The sequence below is a fragment of the Lipotes vexillifer genome, unplaced genomic scaffold (assembly GCF_000442215.2).
Source record: "Lipotes vexillifer unplaced genomic scaffold, Lipotes_vexillifer_v1.1 scaffold1237, whole genome shotgun sequence".
NCBI lineage: Eukaryota > Metazoa > Chordata > Mammalia > Artiodactyla > Lipotidae > Lipotes > Lipotes vexillifer.
The window spans coordinates 75,774-95,656 of record NW_006771447.1 but is presented as its reverse complement, the minus strand read 5'-3'; the positions used below and the strand labels follow the sequence as shown (position 1 = coordinate 95,656).

General features: G+C 36.2%; 1 protein-coding gene across 3 annotated transcripts in view; it reads left to right on the top strand.

The window, feature by feature from the left end:
- The window catches only part of PARG (poly(ADP-ribose) glycohydrolase), a 112,344-nt gene that overhangs the window by 29,038 nt on the left and 63,423 nt on the right, over positions 1-19,883 (top strand). The gene's annotated exons all lie outside the window — the stretch shown is intronic.

Genomic DNA, 19,883 nt, shown 5'->3' with positions numbered 1-19,883 from the left:
TACAACATTATCATTAATGAACAACAATAGAAACTCAGGGACAACAAATATAAGCTTGTATTAAAATGGATTGCCAGGAAAGTTATCTCACATATATAAAGTAATGGCTAGAAGGAATTGTTTTGACTTACATCTTTATTATGGGATAAAAAGTTAAAATATAATATATTGAAATTATTAGGCAAAAATCATAGTGTAAGTCAACTGTCATTAAGTAGCGTAAAACGCAATAGTTGTATGTTTATGCATCACTTGGGCATCATATGTGCATTCATACGTAAATGGTGTCTTTCAGACTTCCTGGCTTTCTGGTGCGTGCCATAGTATTATGGGCAGCTTATCTAATAATAACTATATCAAATGTACTTAGTACTTTTTTGTATGTTAAAATATTTTTTAAATTTTATTTATTTTTTAATTTTATTTTTGGCTGCACTAGGTCTTCGTTGCTGTATCTGGGCTTTTCTCTAGTTGAGGCAAGTGGGGGCTACTCTTTGCTGCAGTGCACTGGCTTCTCACTGCGGTAGCTTCTCTTGTTGTGGAGCACGGGCTCTAGGTGTGCAGGCTCTAGGTGCTCTTAACCACAGTGGTTAAGAATCCGCCTGCCAATGTAGGGGACACGGGTTCAGTCCCTGGTCCGGGAAGATCCCACATGCCACAGAGCAACTAAGCCTGTGCGCCACAACTACTGAGCCTGTGCTCTAGAGCAGGCAAGCCACAACTACTGAGCCACGTGCCACAGCTACTGAAGTCCTCCCACACCACAGAAGAAGAAGCCCGCATACCACAATGAAGAGTAGCCCCTGCTTGCAGCAACTAGAGAAAGCCCACGCGCAGTAACGAAGACCCAACACAGCCAAAAAATATATATACACATATATATAAGAAAAAAATTTTAGAACAAAAATATTAGAGCCATTCCCTCTCCCCTACCCCCACCCCCCGCCCCCACCACCACAATCTCTATAAACGTTTCATGGAACATTAGTGTTTTTTAGACTAGCTTTGGAAAAGCTGAGGTAAGGCAACATGTTGTTAACCACAGTTTCAAATCAGAACAAATGTCATTAACCAATAACCAGTAAAAATTGTGGGCTTTCACAATAGCCTTTTTTTTTTAATAGTGCAGAAGTGAGTTTCTGAATGTATATAAACACATTACTCCTTAGCTTCCAGTTCCAAGTGGAATTCTTCATAACGAATCTATTTCTGGACCTTTCTTCAAAACTTAAAAGATTTAAAGTATCCTTGTTATTTTTGTCATAAAGAGCCCGTAGCAAATTCCTAATCAAATGAAAGCAGCCTTGAATGTTTCACAAGACTACAGCTAATGTCTTTATTCCTCTAGCTTTCGAACCTCTGATTTGGAGTTCAGTGGAAATTTAACCTTTCTGGACTTCTTTCCTTAGTGACTCAAAGTCTCTAGAATCAATACGGTCTGCATTGCTTTTACAGCTTGACTTGATTTAATTCATGAGAACTGTAGGAGCCAAAAGAAAGCTAATCAGAGTCAGCAAAATATTAAATTTTAGATTTGTATGAAATATGTGGACTTCTTCCTTGGTTTGGTTAATGTATCCTTTGGGTTGGAGCATATGTTGAGGGTCTCATTCATGATTTATTTTAAATAGTGCACCTCTCATAGAATTAATTGCTCCAATTGGAACTAGGCATCTTGCTTTATAAACTTGCTGAGGTATAATGGATAGTTAGTCTTAGTTGAGCCCTCTATGCACTAGATCATTGATGAAATTAGAGTTGTTATTATGTGTTTGTGAAACACTGTGTTGTATTTATGTGTGTGGAGGACAAGGAGGATGGAAATTATAGACATCCAAAAGTGAAAATTTATTTAGTAGAATTCCTCCTGTATTCTAATAATGAAATTAATCTAGTATGTTAATGTCCTGTAACTCCAACCCTACCTACTCTGTTCAAATAGCTATGGAAGCCATTACTTTTAAATGTTGCTGTGTCATTGATTTCATTATCTAGAAATCTACTCTGTTGGAGTGGTGATAATAATTTCATGTTCTAATCTTTCCTGTGATTTATATCTCTATCAACTAGCTCTGAGCTGTTTTCTTTTTTTTAATGCAGTTTGACACTATGCCTTGATTTATAAATCCTGTTAGATTACTTCTCAGATTATTTACTCATCTTATGCTCCTATTCATTAAAAATAAATTCTGTATTCCTTTTGGTTAAGCTCCTCGTAACACTTTTATCCACATGTAAGATTCATATTTAACACTAGAAGGATTTCCGTAGTATATATTACCTGAAGATAAAAATAGTAAGAGGAAATAAAAACAATATAAATCTGTTTTTCAAATTTATATACTGTTTCCATGTATAGCCTGTATAAACAGTGCAGTAAACTCGGTAGTAAAGACTAAATAGGTCCATTGAATAGGTCCATCGTCCTCGTGATGCAGGGACTGGTACACCATTAGTGCCATGGTAGCCGCGTGGTGGCTGCATCTTAGAGGACTGAGCCAATAGCTCTTTCCACATTTTACTTTTGGTACTAATTGTGAAAAATACTCATCCATGATTTATTGCTATGGTAATGACAAGTAATGATTAACTGCACGGGGCAGTCAGATTCTAAGCTGTCTGAGCAATTATTCTTTACAGTGTTAAAGAATTTTTTAGTAAGCTGAGTGGCATAGTACCTCGTTGCCTCAGTTGCTCTTTGATTACATGAAAACACTACAAAAACATTTTCTGCAAGAAGAACCATTTCCAGCATAGTGAAATATGGAATATTTTCAAATGCACTCTCAGGCTATGCTATTGGTCTAATCTGCCTTAGCCCTGGGAAGCCCAGCTCAGATATAAACAAGGTGTCTTAATCCATTCAGGCTGTTTTAACAGAATAGACTGGGTGGTTGATTTGTTTCTCACAGTTCTGGACACTGGCAAGTTCAAGATCAAGGTGTTGGCAGATTCAGTGTCTGGTGAGGACCTGCTTCCTGATTCATAGATGGCTGTCTTCTTGCTGGGTCCTCACAACGTAGAAGGAGCAAGAAAGCTCTCTGAGGTCTCTTTTATAAGGGCACTAAATCCCATTTAAGATGGCCTCACCTTCATGACCCAATCACCCCAAGGTCCCACCTCCAAATACTACCACATTGGAGGAATAGGTTTCAGCATATGAATTTTGGGGGGACAAAACATTCTATCTATAGAACCAGAGCATCTTCTTCCATTGGGAGTGGAATTTAAAAGTACTTACTGTCACAGCACACTGGGTTGAGCAGCTGTATAAATAGCCTCTTTCCCCATGGTTGACTTTTGGCTTCCTTTTTAACCCTTTCCTTTTTCCTGGCCGACTGCTTAAGCTGCAGACCATTTTATCTTCACGTCACATGCAAACCCTTATCCATTCCAGGCTTAACCCTGTCTCCTGGACTTACCCCTTCTACAAAATTCACCTTGTAGATAATCTCCTCAGTGTTTGATGCGACATCCTACTTGGTTATCTGTGGTAGAGACAGTGGTGGTGCTTATTATTGACAGCATTACTACGTACTAAGTACAGTGTAAGCAGTATATTTTATCTCATTTGATTCTCACAAATACCCCATTATATAGACACTGTATTTTACAAATGAACAACTAAAAATTCAAGGCTTAGAGAGTTTAAGTAGTTTGTTCAAGTGATGAAGCCAGGATTTCAACCCAGGTGCCGCTCGCTCCAGTCTTAGCTCTTAACGACTATAATCTATTGTGATAGTTCTCATCCGTGAGTTATTCTGCTTCCCAGGGGACCTTTGGCAAGGTCTGGAGACATTTTTGATTCTCACAACTGGAGGGGAGGTGCTACTGGCTTCTGGTGGGTAGAGGGCATGGATGCCACTAAACATCCTACAATGAACAGGATGACACTCCCGGTAACAAAGAATTATGCAACCCAAAAGGTCAGTAGTGCCTAGATCAGGAAACCCTGCTCTTCTGCAGTGGTTCTCGAGGTTTGGTCCCTGAACTAGCAGCATCACCTGGGAACTTGTTAGAAATGTAAATTCTCCTTCCCTACCCTGAACCTTGCAAATTAGAAACTCTGGGGGTGAGGCCCAGCCATCTTTGCTTTAACAATCCCCTAGCTAATTCTGATAGATGTGAAAGTTTGAGAACTGCTCTACTGTACCATCTTTCTCAAACCTCTCCTTGAAGAGGGCCTGTTCCTCAACTTTTTACTTTGGCTGAAGGAGCTTTTCCTATTGGCAGTTTTTCCTTCTCAAGTAGAACTTGCTAGAATGAAGAGGAGGAGTTGTTTTTCTCCTCAGCCCCCACTGCTGATTCCTGTCCATTGTTGAATTGTTTGGCCATGGCCTAGATCTGTGAAAACCCAGGCTGATACCTGTAGACCTGGGCTGAGGTGGGTCTCCTCTTAATCTGTGCCCTGTGGTGCATGCTATCAGAGCTAGCCTTTGACTTAGCACCTAGAGAGGTCAAACATACTGCCCAAACATTAGGTCAGCTGGAAATGATTCAGTTAAGGGACAGCATTGTCCTAGAAACCAATTAACTAAATCTACAGAGGCCTGAAAAGGTCAAATATTTGAATTATAAGTAGAAAAAAGAGGAGCCTGGGGAAAATCCTCTTAAAAAAAGGTGGCTTTAATGGCCTATGGCCTTAGATCTGGCATCATTAAAAGCACTGACTTAGGGAGGGTACCTACCAACATCCAACAGCCTTTGTTCTGTTGGTAATCATGTTGATGATCTATGAACTAGTCTGACTCAAACCTGTATGTGAGACTCTCTACTGTATTAACCTATGATCACAAATTGGATCTGGTTATGCCCTGGGCCAGTTCCTTCTCTAACATCATTAACTCTGCATTTCTTTCCTGCCATAGCCTCCTAGTTTTCTACTCACTTATTCCTATAGCACTTTCTGTTCTTAAGGCTACTGTTTCCATCCCTTTTCTTTTGGGCCACTGTTTTCCAGGTTGTGTTGTTCTAATACTTTTAAATAGAGGGTTGAATGGTCAAGTTAGTTTGCTACACGTTATGTCCTCCTACTGGGAATAGTTCTGAGGAGTCTTATAGTGAAGAAATCTGCTTAGTTTTGGTTAAGTAAACATTTTCCCCAAACTTATTTATAAACAAAGCCTCCTTCTGTGTAACGGCTTATGATTTCCCTCGTAGCTAATGTCCCATGGAACACACCTTGCAAAACAGTTGTAATCTATTGGCTTTTTCCTGCCTTCCTATCTTTTCCTGCCCAGCCTGGTACCTGCACATTTGACCCTTGAACAACATGGGTTTGAACTGCGTGGGTCCACTGATACGTGTATTTTTTTCAATAGTAAGTACTACAGTGCTGCGCGATCCACAGTTGGTTGAATCTGAAGGAATTAGCGGTGGGGCCTGAGGAGAATAACAGCTCCTCCTCTTCATTCTAACAGGTTCTACTTGAGAAGGAAGAACTGCCAAGAGGAAAAACTCCTTCAGGCAAGGTAAAAAGTTGAGGGACAGGTGCTATTCCAGAACCATGGATATGGGGGAACCGTGGATACACAGGGCCAAGTATAAATTATATGCAGGTTTTCGGCTGTGCAGAGGGTTGGTGCCTCTAACTCCTGTGTTGTTCAAGGGTCAACTGTAGTCTACCTTTTAAATCTAGTTACTCCTTGGCGCTTAACATAGTGCCAAGAGGTTTAAATACCACTTAATGCTGGGCACACTCAAATCTTAAGCTCCTCTCTGTCAGCTTCTTATATTAAGACATAATAATTTTACTTCCTAAACACTTCTTGAGGCTCACCTCTATTTCTGTTATACTTGTCTAATCCATGCTGTCATCATGACTCAGATGGTATATTGCAGCAGTCATCCAGCTGACCCCCATGTTCAGTGGCGCTCCCTTCAAATCCATCCTCCATGCTGCTCACCCACAGTGAGCTATCTGAAGCATATATCTTTAAACCCTATGTGGCACCTCATCTATTTTCAGTTCTATTGGATGATGTTTATGGTATTCCCTGGCCTTGCCTCTACCCATTTCTCCAGCATCACTTCTTGATACTGAGCTTCTCCACACCTGATATTCTAATGACTGAATTCCTTAAGGTTCTCTGACATGCTGTTGGCTTGTTCTTAATCCATCCTTCCAGACTTAGCTCAGTCTTTATCTCCTCTGGGAACTCTTTTCTGTCCTCCCAGCCTCTACTAAAGACTCCACTCTGTGCTCACAGTAGTACCTGTGCCTGCCTCCATGCACTTGCCACATAATGCATGATCTTTGTATAAAATGTCTGCATCCTTCATGAGGCTGAACCTCTCCAGGGCATCTTATTGTTTTCTAGCTTATGGCTGGTGCTCAGTAAGTGTTTCTTGAACTAACTTCAGTATACTTAAGGAGAGTAGATCAGCACACAGAAATGTGGGTCTTAAGCCACAGTCTCTTACTGAAAGATTTAGGAATTATTTGTGTAAAGTGACAGTTGACCATTTGAGATTGGCATTTGGTAGAAAAGATGAGGCATGTACACATAACCCTTATGTCTGTTTATATGGCATTTTTACCCTAAAAAGCAGTAAGTTTCTGGAGGACAGAGACCTTGCTTTGCGTTGTTTACCTTTATTTATTTAAACACAGTGTGCATATTGAGCACTGTTTATTCCTTACAGTGCTCAATATGGCATCCTGGGCAAAGTGGACACTCAATATATGCTTGAACTAAATGTCAACATACTGCTAACAGTATGCCTAACTTGAGTTAAGTATAAAGTAGAGGCTGGATCAATTGGGCTGTTCTCTTTCTTGGATTTCTGAGCTTAGCTAATTCACAGTTCAGGGGCTCATTTACCTTTTTATTCTATGTGAGAAAAGAATGGATGCCCCAGATGATAGATTGAACCTGAGCTCGTAATCTGTTTTATTTTATGTAGCTAAATGGTGTACCATTAGTCGTCACATGTCTTCAGTTTTTATAGGCTGTAAAGCCAAAAATTATTTCAAAAGGGATATTTTACCATTTTCAAATGAATTGCAGTTACCAAAAAGTAATCCAATGCAATGGAATAAAATTAGGTGCATTTAAGAATCCCCAAACAAAATGGTACAGGTCTAATTATACGTATTTGCACCATCCAGCTGTACATGTGTCTGGGAACCTTTGGCTCTTCCTTGGATTGCTCTAGTGACTATTTCTATTTCATTGGAGTGGAGTAAAGAGTAGGACTAGATTTGTGTTGTCCAAACAATAAGCCAATAGCGATATGTGGCTATTTACATGGAAATTAATTAAAATGAAATAAAATTTGAAATGCAGCTGCTCAGTCACACAGGCCACATTTCACATGCTCAGGCAACACATGTGGCTGGTGGCTACCGTCTTGGACAGTGTAGAAAGTTCTGTTCTGCCCTGGACGAGATCATCTCTAAGGTTTCTTCTGCATCAGACATCATGCTAGTCCTGCTACCTAGGATCTGGTACTGGTCAGATCTCCTCACAGGGATATTCAGAGATTTCCCAACATTCTTTGATCACATTTTGAATTTTTTCTAGATTGGATGTTACCTGTAATAATTGAGTTGCTGAGTAGAACTTGGTCAATTTCTTAAAAAGATATTTTCATTGTAATGGTATTGGTGGGGTATTTTCCCCTCCCAAAAGTCTGCCACCAGGGGGTGCCCTCAAACCTTTTGGGAAATATGTTTGTCTCAGCCTTATTAATAAGAGTGAAGTTTGGACTATAATATTGACTATTCATACGGATAATTTAAGAATTAAATTAAGAATTAAGTGTTACAATATGTAGGTATGCACATTACTTGATTCGCATGGCAAATTACTTTCCTAGTGGTGTGAGTGCGAGAAGCTATCATTGAACTATCTTAAAAATTAGGTAAAAGTAAAAATAAGTAACTTTAAAGTATTTCTTATAGTTCAAAAATATTTTTATTAAATTTAAAACTGTTAACTATAGTAAAAGAATGAAGTTATTGTTCACTTATATTTCTTAGACAAATTAAGTCCATTTTGCTTCCAGGACTAGAAAACTTCCATTAACCATTAGCTATTTCTCTGAAATCTTGTCATGCTGAGTTTGATTGCCTGTCTATAAAAGATGGATAATAGTGTGACTATATGGTATTGAAAATATCTGTTGGCTTGTGTGTAATAGCATTGTGGTTTGGTGCTGTTTGCTAGTGATTGATGGTTATGGCCATGTAGTCATACAGTAATAGGAGTGAGAGATGAGAAGGACCTATCAGAGCATCTTGTGCTAGTCTGAGATCATTCCTTAAAGAATAATCATTTACCATAACGGTATTGAGAAGTAAATTCTTCTAGGAGACAGAAGATAATAAGGGTGTGTTATTATGTTTTATCCTTCTAAGGCAAAAATAATTTGTGCATTTTATTATTAGCATGAAAAAAGATAATGATTACTGTTTAGAGAAGAGCTTCCTTCATGTGTCATAAACCTACACAATTTTGTTCTTCATGTTTAATCTAATGAAATTTGTATAGGAAATAGTGTGACTGGTTTTGATTAGAGGCATATTTTGTTTCAAGAACTGGATGATGGTATTCTTCCTCAAGTGATTGTGTTCCCAAATTAGTTGTCACTTATTTGGGTTTTGGAGTATATGATGGTGAAATTTCCACACCCATCTACAAAAGTCTGTGAATTTTAAGCCACTAATGGCTTGTTTCCTGAAGTGAGAAACTAGTTCATTGTTCTGTCCTGAGAAACAGAACAAGGATTGGGAGAGTGGAAGTGGAGTTGAGGTGACCTGCTGAAGGGCTCTTTCTCACTTCATCCTTACTTCCTCTTCCTTTTGCTGGCTAATAAGAGTTTGGCTATGGGATTGGAGGTTAAGAATCTCTTTGATTCTAGAGACACTGCTTTGGGAAAGATCCCAATGTTCTCCTTACTTGCTGCAAGTAATAATAAATCCTTCATTCCCCTGGGCGGGGGAAGAAAAGAATAAAAGGAGATTCTAATGCTTGGCACTCTTTTACTCCTGCTGGTGCCCATTGATGGGGAGAAAAAGGAAGTGTATAGCAACCTGATTTATCCTATATTAAACAACTGTTAATTTAATGACAAATACAGATTATTTTTAGTGTAAGTTACAGGGCAAATACTTCAAAGGATCTTTTGTATTATCCTTAAAACAGATCATTTCAAATGCTTATAATGAGTTGTGATCTTTATCAGTGCTTCTCAGGTTTGAGTCATAGCATTTTTAAAATTACTTAGGAAGCTCTTAATAGCTGTTTGAAGAGAAAACCAAACCAAGGGACAATAGAGAGACAGGGTGGCTTCTCAGCACATCACCTTGCCCTCGCCACCATAATGGTGCCCTCGCCACCATTTTGTACCTCTTTTGTTGCCATAATATAAAATTTTTGGAAGTCTTATTTAAGTCCAGAAATTAGCTCACTAATTTGTGAAATGTGCCTTCTTAAATATGAAAATATTAGACTGGCTATTTCCTGAAAACCAATTGGACTTTATTAAAATTTGGAGAACATTTTTATTAAAACCATAATTGTCATGGGTGATACACATGAGAGATCACCCTGTGGTTGGCTTGTCAGACTTGCATGAGCTTTCAGAAATTAAGGGGAATGAGTGAGTTTGTTTTCTTGTAAGCTGTCACATTCTTCTCTTCAAAGTGTCAGCCTGAATCGTGCACAAGTAAATGTTAGAAACATTCACCTCCAGTTGATTTTTTTATCCTTACATAACTTAGTGCTATAATTATTTTTTTCCTCTAATGTTTAGTTTTTGTAGTCTAAAAACATGTCTGAAGAAGAGGTGGATCTGAAAGATCTTAATAATTCTGATTTATGTTTTTTCTTTTTAATCTTTGTAATATGAACCTGTCTCTCAAACTTGGGAAGCTCTGGAGGTAGTTCCAGTAAGTTTTTTAGGTGTATTATAGAAAACTCAGTTCATATGCAGTTTAATTTACTAAAAAAAAAAAAAAAAAAAAAAATCAAAAACCTCTCCAGGGAGATTCTGATAGGCAGTAGAGAGAAGGAAGAGGGAGAGCTTGGTAAAATTACCTAGCTGTGGTAGAAAGCATCAGTTAATTTAACAAATATTTTTATTGAGAACATTACATATGAGTATGTTCTAGCATAGTGAATCAGTGTCAATCTTGTATGAAAGGAACTTCTAGTAAACTCTAGAATGCATGTCCATAAATAACTACAGCATAAAGCAGGAAGTCTTAAGTGTCTTGTGAAAAAACAGACAATTAAATTATAAGAGGAAGAGTTACCTTCTAGCTGGTGAGTCCATTTGGATAGACTTTGAAGCAGTGTATTGTTTAAGACATTAAAAGGTTAGGTAAGTTTTAGAATAGGAAAGATATTCCAGGTGTAGCACAGATTGTATTTGTGGAAGCACAGGTAGGTGCAGAGAAGAGTAAATTGCTGAAATGTCTAGTATGTAAAATGCACAGAAGGTAGTTTGAGAGACAGAGAGAGCCCTAAGTAAGACTAGATAAGCATCTAGGGCCAGATAGCTTGATTATTAATTGAAGGATTTGTACTGTACTGAAAAGGCAAGGAAAAGCCATTGAAAGCTTTCAAGTGGAACAGGGACACACCAGGGTGTACTTGGGCTAAAACTGAAGGTGGGCTAGCAGCAGGGCAACAGTTAGATTACTGTAGTAATCTTGGTGAGACTGGATGAGGGGCTGAGTCAGGGTAGTTTAGTAGTGATTAAGAGGAGGTAATGAATATGTGACTCCCTGCTGGATCAATCAGTAGGACTGGCAGTTAATTAATATGGGGGGTGTTGAAAGAAAGAGGAGGCTCCAGAAAGGTCATAAATTACTGGCCCAGTAGATAATAATACTTTGCATTTATATATGGGGCTTTAGAATTCATAAAACACAGTTATAGCTGAGCATTCATTACTCTGTAAGGTAAACAGAGTTCGAATTATCCTTATTTTTCCATTCCAGTTTCTTGGCCAAGTGCTCCATTCTCTAAAATACCCTTCCTTGTGAACCTGGGAAGAAAAGTCCTGGCATCTAGTCCCGATGTATGCCATTAAGTTTGAATGTGGGCAATTGGCTTTACCTTCTTTGAGCTTCAGTTTCTCCAGATTTCCTTCTGCTTTCTGTTTTGCAGGGATGCTTGCAGGATAAAATGTAATTTTAAAATTTTCATCAACTCTATTCAGCAAATAATAATGAGTACTAAATATTATGCTTGGTACTAGAATACAAGATGTATAAAATACAATCCTTGCTTTTGCAGTGTCACAGATTAGAGAAGGAGAGGAGAAGAACATGTAAATAAATAATTATAATAAACCATAATAAGTGCTATACTACAGGTATGTGCATGTGACTATAGAGTCACATGAGGAAGAAGGAATTCGGAAAGTCAGCGGAGGCTTCACGAGGAGATGTGAACTTAGTCTTGACACATAATTAGTGGTTTAACTGTAGTAAAAGGTTAAACAAGGCAGAGGGTACAATATGCATCATCACCATAATAGTAAACACTATTTGTTGAAAGCTTCTGAAAGCCAAGGAATTCCAAGGATTGCCCATAGGCACCAGAAGCTTGGGAGAGGCAAGGAAGGATTCTTTCTGAGAGCCTTCAGAGGGAACGTGACCCTGTTGGCACCTTGATTTCAGAATTCTAGCTTCCAGAACTGTGAGAGAATGAATCTTTGTTCTCCTAAGCCACCCAGTTTGTGATAGTTACAGCAGCCCAAGGAAACTAATATAGTGTGGTCCTGGCATAAGAATCAAATTGATCACTGGAAAACCCATAAAACCCAGAAATAGACCCATACTTATACAATCATTTGATTTTCAACAAAGGTGCCAGAGCAATCAATGGGGGAAATAAACATCTTTCAACAAACGGTGCTGGGAAAATTGGGTTTCTTTATGGGGGAAAAAAATGAACTTCAACTCTTTGTATACAGCATACATAGAAAATAACTAAATGCAAAAGCTAAAACCATAAAGATTCTAGAAGAAAGCATCTTTGTGACTTAGGGATAGACAGAGATTTCTTAGGACACAGAAGGCATTAAGCATAAAAGAAAAAAATTAATAAATACTTATCAAAAGACATTAAGAAAATGAATAGACAAGCTAAAGACAAGGAGAAAATATTTGCAAAGCATATATATTTATCTGACCAAGGACTTATGTTTAGAATATATAAAGAACTCAATTTAAAAATAAGAAGACAAATCACCCCGTTAAAAAAAAATTAAAAGAGTTTAAAAGACAGGTCACAAAGAAAGATATACAAATGACCAATTAGTACATTAAAAAATACTCAGTGTCATTTGTCAGTGGGGGAAATGCCAGTTAAAACTAGAATGAAGTATTAATGCACAGGCACTAGAAGGGCTAAAACTAAAATGAATAGATGTAGCTAGAGGTGTGGAGCAACTGGACCTCTCATACTTTGTCGTTGGGTTTGTAAAATGGTACTACCACGTTGGAAAAAGGTCTCGCAGTTCTTTAGAAAACTAGACATATACCTGCTCTATGACCTATGCATTTCATTTCCTTTCTAAAGCTACCCAAGAGAAATTAATATATGTATACACAAAAAATCCTGTGTTTGTAGAAGAATGTCCGTAGCAGCTTTACTTATAATAGCCAAATCCTGGAAACAGTGCAGTTATCTATCAACAAGAGAATGAATAAACAAATTGTGGTATAATTATACAATAGAAGAAAATAGAAGGGAACAAAATCACTGATACACACAACATAGATGCATCTCAAAAGCACAGTGCTGAGGGGGAAAAAAAAGCCTTACATAATACAGTACATGTCACATGTTTCCAATATATGAAATTTTACAAGAGACAAAGCTAATCTATGGTAGAAGAAAATTTAGAACAGTGGTAGTCTCTCAGATGTGGGAAAGTTGCCTGGGAAGGGGCATGAGGGAACCTTCTAGGGTGATAGTATAATAATATCCTGTATCTTGATAGGGATTTAGTTTATGCAGTTGTATGCATTTGTAAAATGTCATTGAATGGTACACTTAGGGTTAGTTCATTTCATTGAATGTAAATTTTACCTCAAAATGAAAAAACTTATAAACAAATGTTAAATTATATTTATATGGAGGCTGAAGTGGTCAGGGTGAAATGTACTGATGCCGCCAGCTTACTTCAAAATGCATTAAAAAAATGGATTGATGGATGGATAGATATGCGACAGAAATAAATAGAGTAAAATGTTAACTGTAGAAACTGTGAGTTTATGGGTGTTCAGTGTATAGTTATTTTAGCTTTGCTGTATTTTTGAAATTTTTCATAATGCTGGGAAAGTTAATTGCCATCAGTAAGGAATGGTTAAAATTGTATATCCATACTGTGGAAAATACTGTATAGCGTTTATCATTCTATTACGTGGAAAGACTTCTAAGCCTTTCTCTTAAGGCAAAAAACAAGTTGCAAAACAATATAATATACCATTTAATTTAAAAATTAATGTAACAGAAAGCTAAATTTCTGTATGCGCATATGTAGAAATGCTTAGAAGCAGTTTGGGAAGGACACAAGCATCTGTTTGAGAAGTAGTTTGGAATTGGGGATTTGTGGTTAAGAAGAGCTTTGACTTCATCTGAATGGTTTGACATTTTTAAGGCAAGAATGTATCCACGTATTACTTAAAAGTTAATAGAAAAGAAGGGTTAAGGCTCATCACAGAGGAGTTTGTATACATGGGGATAAAAAGTTCAACATCATTAGTAATTAAATAAACATAAAATAATAGTGGTGTCAATTTAGTCTATCAAATTGTGAATAAAACAAGAATATGAGAATTCACAGTACTAGTAAGGTATGGAGTTGAGTACTTTCATATGCAGCACCAGAATATAAATTGATAGAACCTTTCTGGAAGGTGATTAGACAGCATATATTAAAAACCTTAAAAAAAAAAAGCCTATGCTTTTTGATATAGCATCTTCACTTATAGAGATATTCAAATAGTTGCAGAAAGATGTATGTACAAGGATTATTCATTGCAATGGTAATTTTAAGAGTGGAAAATTGGCAACAACCTGTAAATCTATCATAACAGAATTAGGTAGGGAAATAAGGTATGGTGTGTCCAAATTGTTAATAATACTCAGCTATTGAAAATGGTGATATAGGATTATATTTATTTACATGGGAAAATGTCCACTATGTAAATGAAAACAAAATACAGACTGGAAGGATATATGCCAAAATGTTAGCAGTATATATATTGATAGTGGGTTTGTGGGTGGTATTTATTTTCTTTTTGTTTATATGTTAATTTGCTACAGTGAAAATACGTGACTTTTTCAAAAAACATTTTGTTGCTAGTGATGTTTATGACGACTACACAGCAAAGTGGAAAATTCTTTTGTCTAATGAAAAAATTATACAGAATTGTTAGAGTAACGTTATTTTAAGTAATTTTTTTTCTGTGTGAGAAGGTAAACAAATACCTAAATGTAACAAACACTTAAATGGTTATATTAACTTTAGGATCATAGGACTATGAGGTTTTTCACCTTGTCTATTTAGATTTTGGGGTGATATATGTTTTATGTTAAAAAATTGTTTCATAAAATTTAATGTTCTAGACCTTTTGTATAAATGTTTTTGAAATTTTTTATTAAAGAAGAGTATTAGTAACTTAAAAAATTTTTACTAGGATCTACCTAGGTTTACATCAATAGATAACATGGAGTGACTTGAAGTGTTTATTATATTTGTTGATTTGTGACTGATTGAAAAGCTGTTTCCTATGAACTCTTTGAAGAAGTAGATCTATGGAAATATTCTCCTTCACTAAAATATCACTAGTTTTCTGATTTTACCGGCTACAGATTTCACTTCCCCATTCAAAGTTGAGTAGTAGTATTTATTTAGTACTGTCTGTGTGCCAGGCACTGTACTTAGTCATGCATGAATATGCCTTTAGTATTAGAGCACAGTTCACAGATTTAGTTTTAGTTGATCAAGCATTCTAAGAAAGAAGAAATAAGTACAAATCTCTTTTCTATATGTACGCTTCTAGATATTTAAATCATTCATCATGTTTTGACATTTGACAAATTAAGTTGCTCTATTTTAGTAGTTTGTTAATGCTTCCATCTGCTAAGGAAGAAAGATAGCTTCTCCATGACCACTGTGATGAAATTGCAATAATTACTATCCTTCAAGGTGAAGGCTGATATATTGAGGGGATCACAGAAAGAGCATAGGACTTGCTGCTTTGAGATTCATGAGGTCAGTGATCATGTCTGTTATTGTTTACAGTTCTGTTGTCAGTCCTGGCACAGTGTCTGGCATATAATAGATACTTAAATTTACTGGTTAGTTGAATGGATGAACAACTCTATTAGTCTAAAGAGAGGAAATGGGTAAAATAGCATTATAATTTTGAAAATCTTTGTATCAGTTCTGAGTGAAACATGTACATAATCAACTTTTGGGATGAGAATAAAAGGATGGTATGTACACACACGCACACACACACAAACACTTGCCTTATATAATTATGCAGACCCTCCAGTAGAGGGCAGGGAGAATTTAATCATCATATAAATGCTTAATTTCCTTATAATCATCATCATTGTTTTAAATAATATAATATATGATATATTATAAATAAATATTTATTATTTAAGGCTCTTCTTCCCTTGAAGTTAAGCAATGATTTACATTTTAAAAACTTTTTAATACTAATGTCTTGGTTTGCATTGTATAGATTAATAAATTGTGCAGATGAATAAATAGTAAATAATAATTTGTAAAAGGTAAGATTTGCTTAAAGATGCTAATAATATATGAGAGGACATGAGATTATACTAGTTTTTTAAATTATGCATTCCATCTCAAATGGTAGTTGGGTTGGTTATGTTCTCAAATGACATTTTTTATCTTCTCTTTTGTGTTTTCAAAGCAACATTAGACATAGGTCTGAAGCATTGACAGAAGTCCAGTGCAATAATGCTTCATCAGATAAATAAGTGATATTTTAAAGCTTGTGATGGTCAGCAAAGCATGGCAGCAGCTACTCATATGTCAGTTTTAAAAGACAAGGACAGGTACCCAAAGGAGAAGAAGCTGTCAGCCTATTTAGACACTTAAGGTTAAATGTCTTTAGGTTAAAAATGTTTGGAAAGACACTTCTCCTTATCTCTCCTACTAAATACAGCTGAAAACCCAGGACACTATTAAGAAGACTCTGAAAGGTGGAGAAAAGACTGACCAGCTAGGGTCTGTGGGGCTGTTGGAAAAATATGGCACCTGGGTGGTATCAGCAGAGGCCTGGTGGGGAGCCTGAACTTTCACCCTCTGCACCCGCCCCCCCGCCCCCCAACCCAAAGGTATCAAGATGCCTTTCCCCCTCCCTGCCCTGGGAGTCCACAAGGGCAGTAGAATTTTCACTCCTGACTGGTAGTAATGAGGTGGCTCTCCCTTCCTGTGTCACAGAAGACCTGCTAAAACAAGATTTAAATAAGATCCAAAGTCTCATAACATAAAATCCAGGTTTCAGTAAAAAATCGCTCCATGAAGAACCAGGAAAATCTCAACTGAAATGTGAAGACAATCAACAGATAGCAACCCTGAGATAACACAGATGTTAGAATTATCTAACAAGGGCTTTAAAGCAGCCATCATAAAAAGGCTTCAATAAGCAATTACAGCTTCTTTAAACAAATGAAGAATAGACAGTCCCAGCAAAGAAATAGAAGCTATAAAGAAGAACCAAATGGAAATTTTAGAAATGAAAAATACAATACCTGTTTTTTTTTTTTTTAATGCAATGCATGGGCTCAATGGGGAGTGGGGGTGACAGAGGAAAGAATTGGAGAACTTGAAAAAGAACAAAGGAATTAGTCTGAACAATAGAAAAAAAATAGACTTTTATGTCATTTTTTTCTGAGGTGACTCAAAAGTTAGAATGGTTTACTAATTTTGGTCTAAAAGTGACTATATATTTCCTTTCAGATTTTCTCATAATGTAGAAAATAATAATAGCATAATGGTCTAGTATATATAATTTTGGGGTTTATATTGGCTTGAAAATCTGAATTAAATTCCTAAATTTCCTATACTGGTTGTACTGGTCAAACAAGCAAACATTACATCCAAGAAACATTAAAATTTATTTTAAAAAGTGTAGGGACCTATGGAACTATTAAAAAATATTTAAAAGTCATGCCTTTTTAGTACTGGAGGGAGAGGAGAAAAGGGGCAGGGATGAAAAAATACTCAACAACAAAAAATAGTGGCTGAAAACTAGAAATAATAGCTGAAAAATTCCAAAATTTGACAGAAGACATCAAGAAGCTGAGCAAACCTCTTACAGGATAAACCCAAAGAAATCCATGCCAAGACATATCATAGTCAAACTTCCTCAAACTAAAGGCAAAGAAAAAAATTCTGAAAGCATCCAGAAAGAAATAACACATTGCCTATAGGGGAAAAACAGTTTGAATGTTGTTGGATTTCTCATCAGAAAATATGAAAGCCAGAAAAAAGTGACATGATAATTTTGAAGGAGTAAGAGAAAAGAACTTTCAACAGAGAAGTGTATATCCGTTGAAAATATCCTTCAGGACTGTAGGAGAAATAGTGACATTCTCAGATGAAGGAAAGGAAGAGAATTTGTCATTAATAGACCTGTCCTAAAAGAATGTCTAAAGGAATTTCTTGAAACAGAAAGGAAAGGATAAAATGGAATCTTGGAACACCAGGAGAGAAGAAAGAACAGTAGAAAGAGTAAAAATATAGTAGACTTTTCTTCTTGAGTATTCTAAATAGTGTTTGACATTTTCTGTTTCACTATTTTCAAATATTATAACACTATCAAATGTGGTTCTCAATGTATGTGGAGAAATATTAAAGAAAATTATAATGGGGGTGGGTAAAGAGCCTTAAAGGTAAAGTTTCTATGCTTTACTGCAACATGTGAATTGTTGACACCAGGAAACAGTGATAAGTTATATATAACGAATGCCTAGAGCAGCCAATTTAAAAAAAATCTGTTCAAAGAGATGTGTTCAAATATACTTTAGATAAATAAAAATGGAATTCTAAAATATGTTCAAGTAACCCATAGGAATGAAGGAAAAGAAAACAGGTAAAAGAAAGAGAAAATTAAAAATGAATATCTTCTAACTTATCAATGATTAAATGTCAGAGTTCACCAATTAAAAGACAGCAATTTACAGAGTAGATTAAAAAAACCTGACACATTATATGCTGCTTGCAAGAAATTATTTCAGACATAACAGTATAGGCAGGTTGAAAGTAAAAGGCAGCCTTGTTTGTAATAGCCAAAAACTTGAAACAACCAAAATGCCCCTCAGTAGGTAAATGGTTAAACTGTGGTATATTCATACTATGGAATACTACTCAGCAGTAGGAATTAACTGTTGATACATGCATGAACTTGAATAGATCTCAAGGACTGGGTGACACTGGGTGAAAAAAAGTCTATCTTAAAAGGACACATACCATATGATTCCATTTGTATAACACAACAATTACAGAGATGGAAAGCAGATTGGTGCTTTCTAGGGCTTAGGGATGGTTGGAAGGAGGGTGTGACTATAAATTAGTAGCACAAAGGAGACTTTTGTTATAGTAGAACACTTGTGCATCTTGATTTTGGTTACAAATGTACACGTGATAAAATAGCATAGAACAATACACACATACTGTACCAGTATTAATTACCTGGTTTTGATATTGTGTTATAGTTAATCTGAAATGTAACCTTTAAGGGAAACTTGGTGAGGGGTAAACCGGACCTCCATATATTATTTTTGCAGCTTTCTGTGAATCTATAATTATTTCAAAATAAAATGTTTTAAAAAACAAAAAGATAAATTATGAATAAGAAGAATTTGAATATCTTAAATAAATACAGTAATATGTTTTATGCATTTTCAGGTACAGGAAAGCAAGTATCTTTAATATATACAATAAAATTCTAAAATAGCAGAATGCCTTCTATGTATGATTTTTTTTAATTTAATTTTTTTTTATTAGCATTAAAGAGGCTTATAATGAAGAGGCTTTGAACCTTTTAGCCTTTATTTATTTATTTTTTTAGTGTGTTAACTTCCCATTATAGAAGATTAGGATTTAGCTATTGTTTACTTAACCCTGTCACCACTAACAGCCTTATTTATATTTCCCCACTTTTCTACTATAGATATCATATTCATTTCAATTAGATCAGTATTCTGGTTTTTTAGTAGGATGGTAAAAACACTGTTCATATCTGAGATCTGATTCCTTTTCTACTCTTGTGCAACTTTTTGTTTTCCCCAGTATTAATAATTGTGTTCTTGCTTGTTTTTTGTATACCTATGATTAATTGGATCCTACACTCTCTGAATTGCAAATATCTTTCTGTTCATTCTGAATATCAATTTTCCCATTTTCCTAATTTAAAGAGGGAGGTTTGGATTTTAGAGCTTTGGTATAAAGAAAATTCTTAGTGTTAGAACTTGCTTTTTTTTTTTTTTTTTTTTTTTTTTTTTTTTTTTGCGTTACGCGGACCTCTCTTACTGTTGTGGCCTCTCCCGTTGCGGAGCACAGGCTCCAGGCGCACAGGCTCAGCGGCCATGGCTCACAGGCCTAGCCGCTCCGCGGCATGTGGGATCTTCCCGGACCGGGGCACAAACCCGTGTCCCCTGCATCGGCAGGCGAACTCTCAACCACTGTGCCACCAGGGAAGCCTTGTTAGAACTTTCTTGTAAAACCAGAGTGAATGTAAATTATCTTTGCTACTTTTTCTATTTATACACATACTGTGTCCAGCTGTAGGTAGACAAATGAATATTCCTTTATTTCAGCTTAGCTCCTGTTAGCAAAGGGAATCTATAGATGTTTGTAGAGTCTGTATC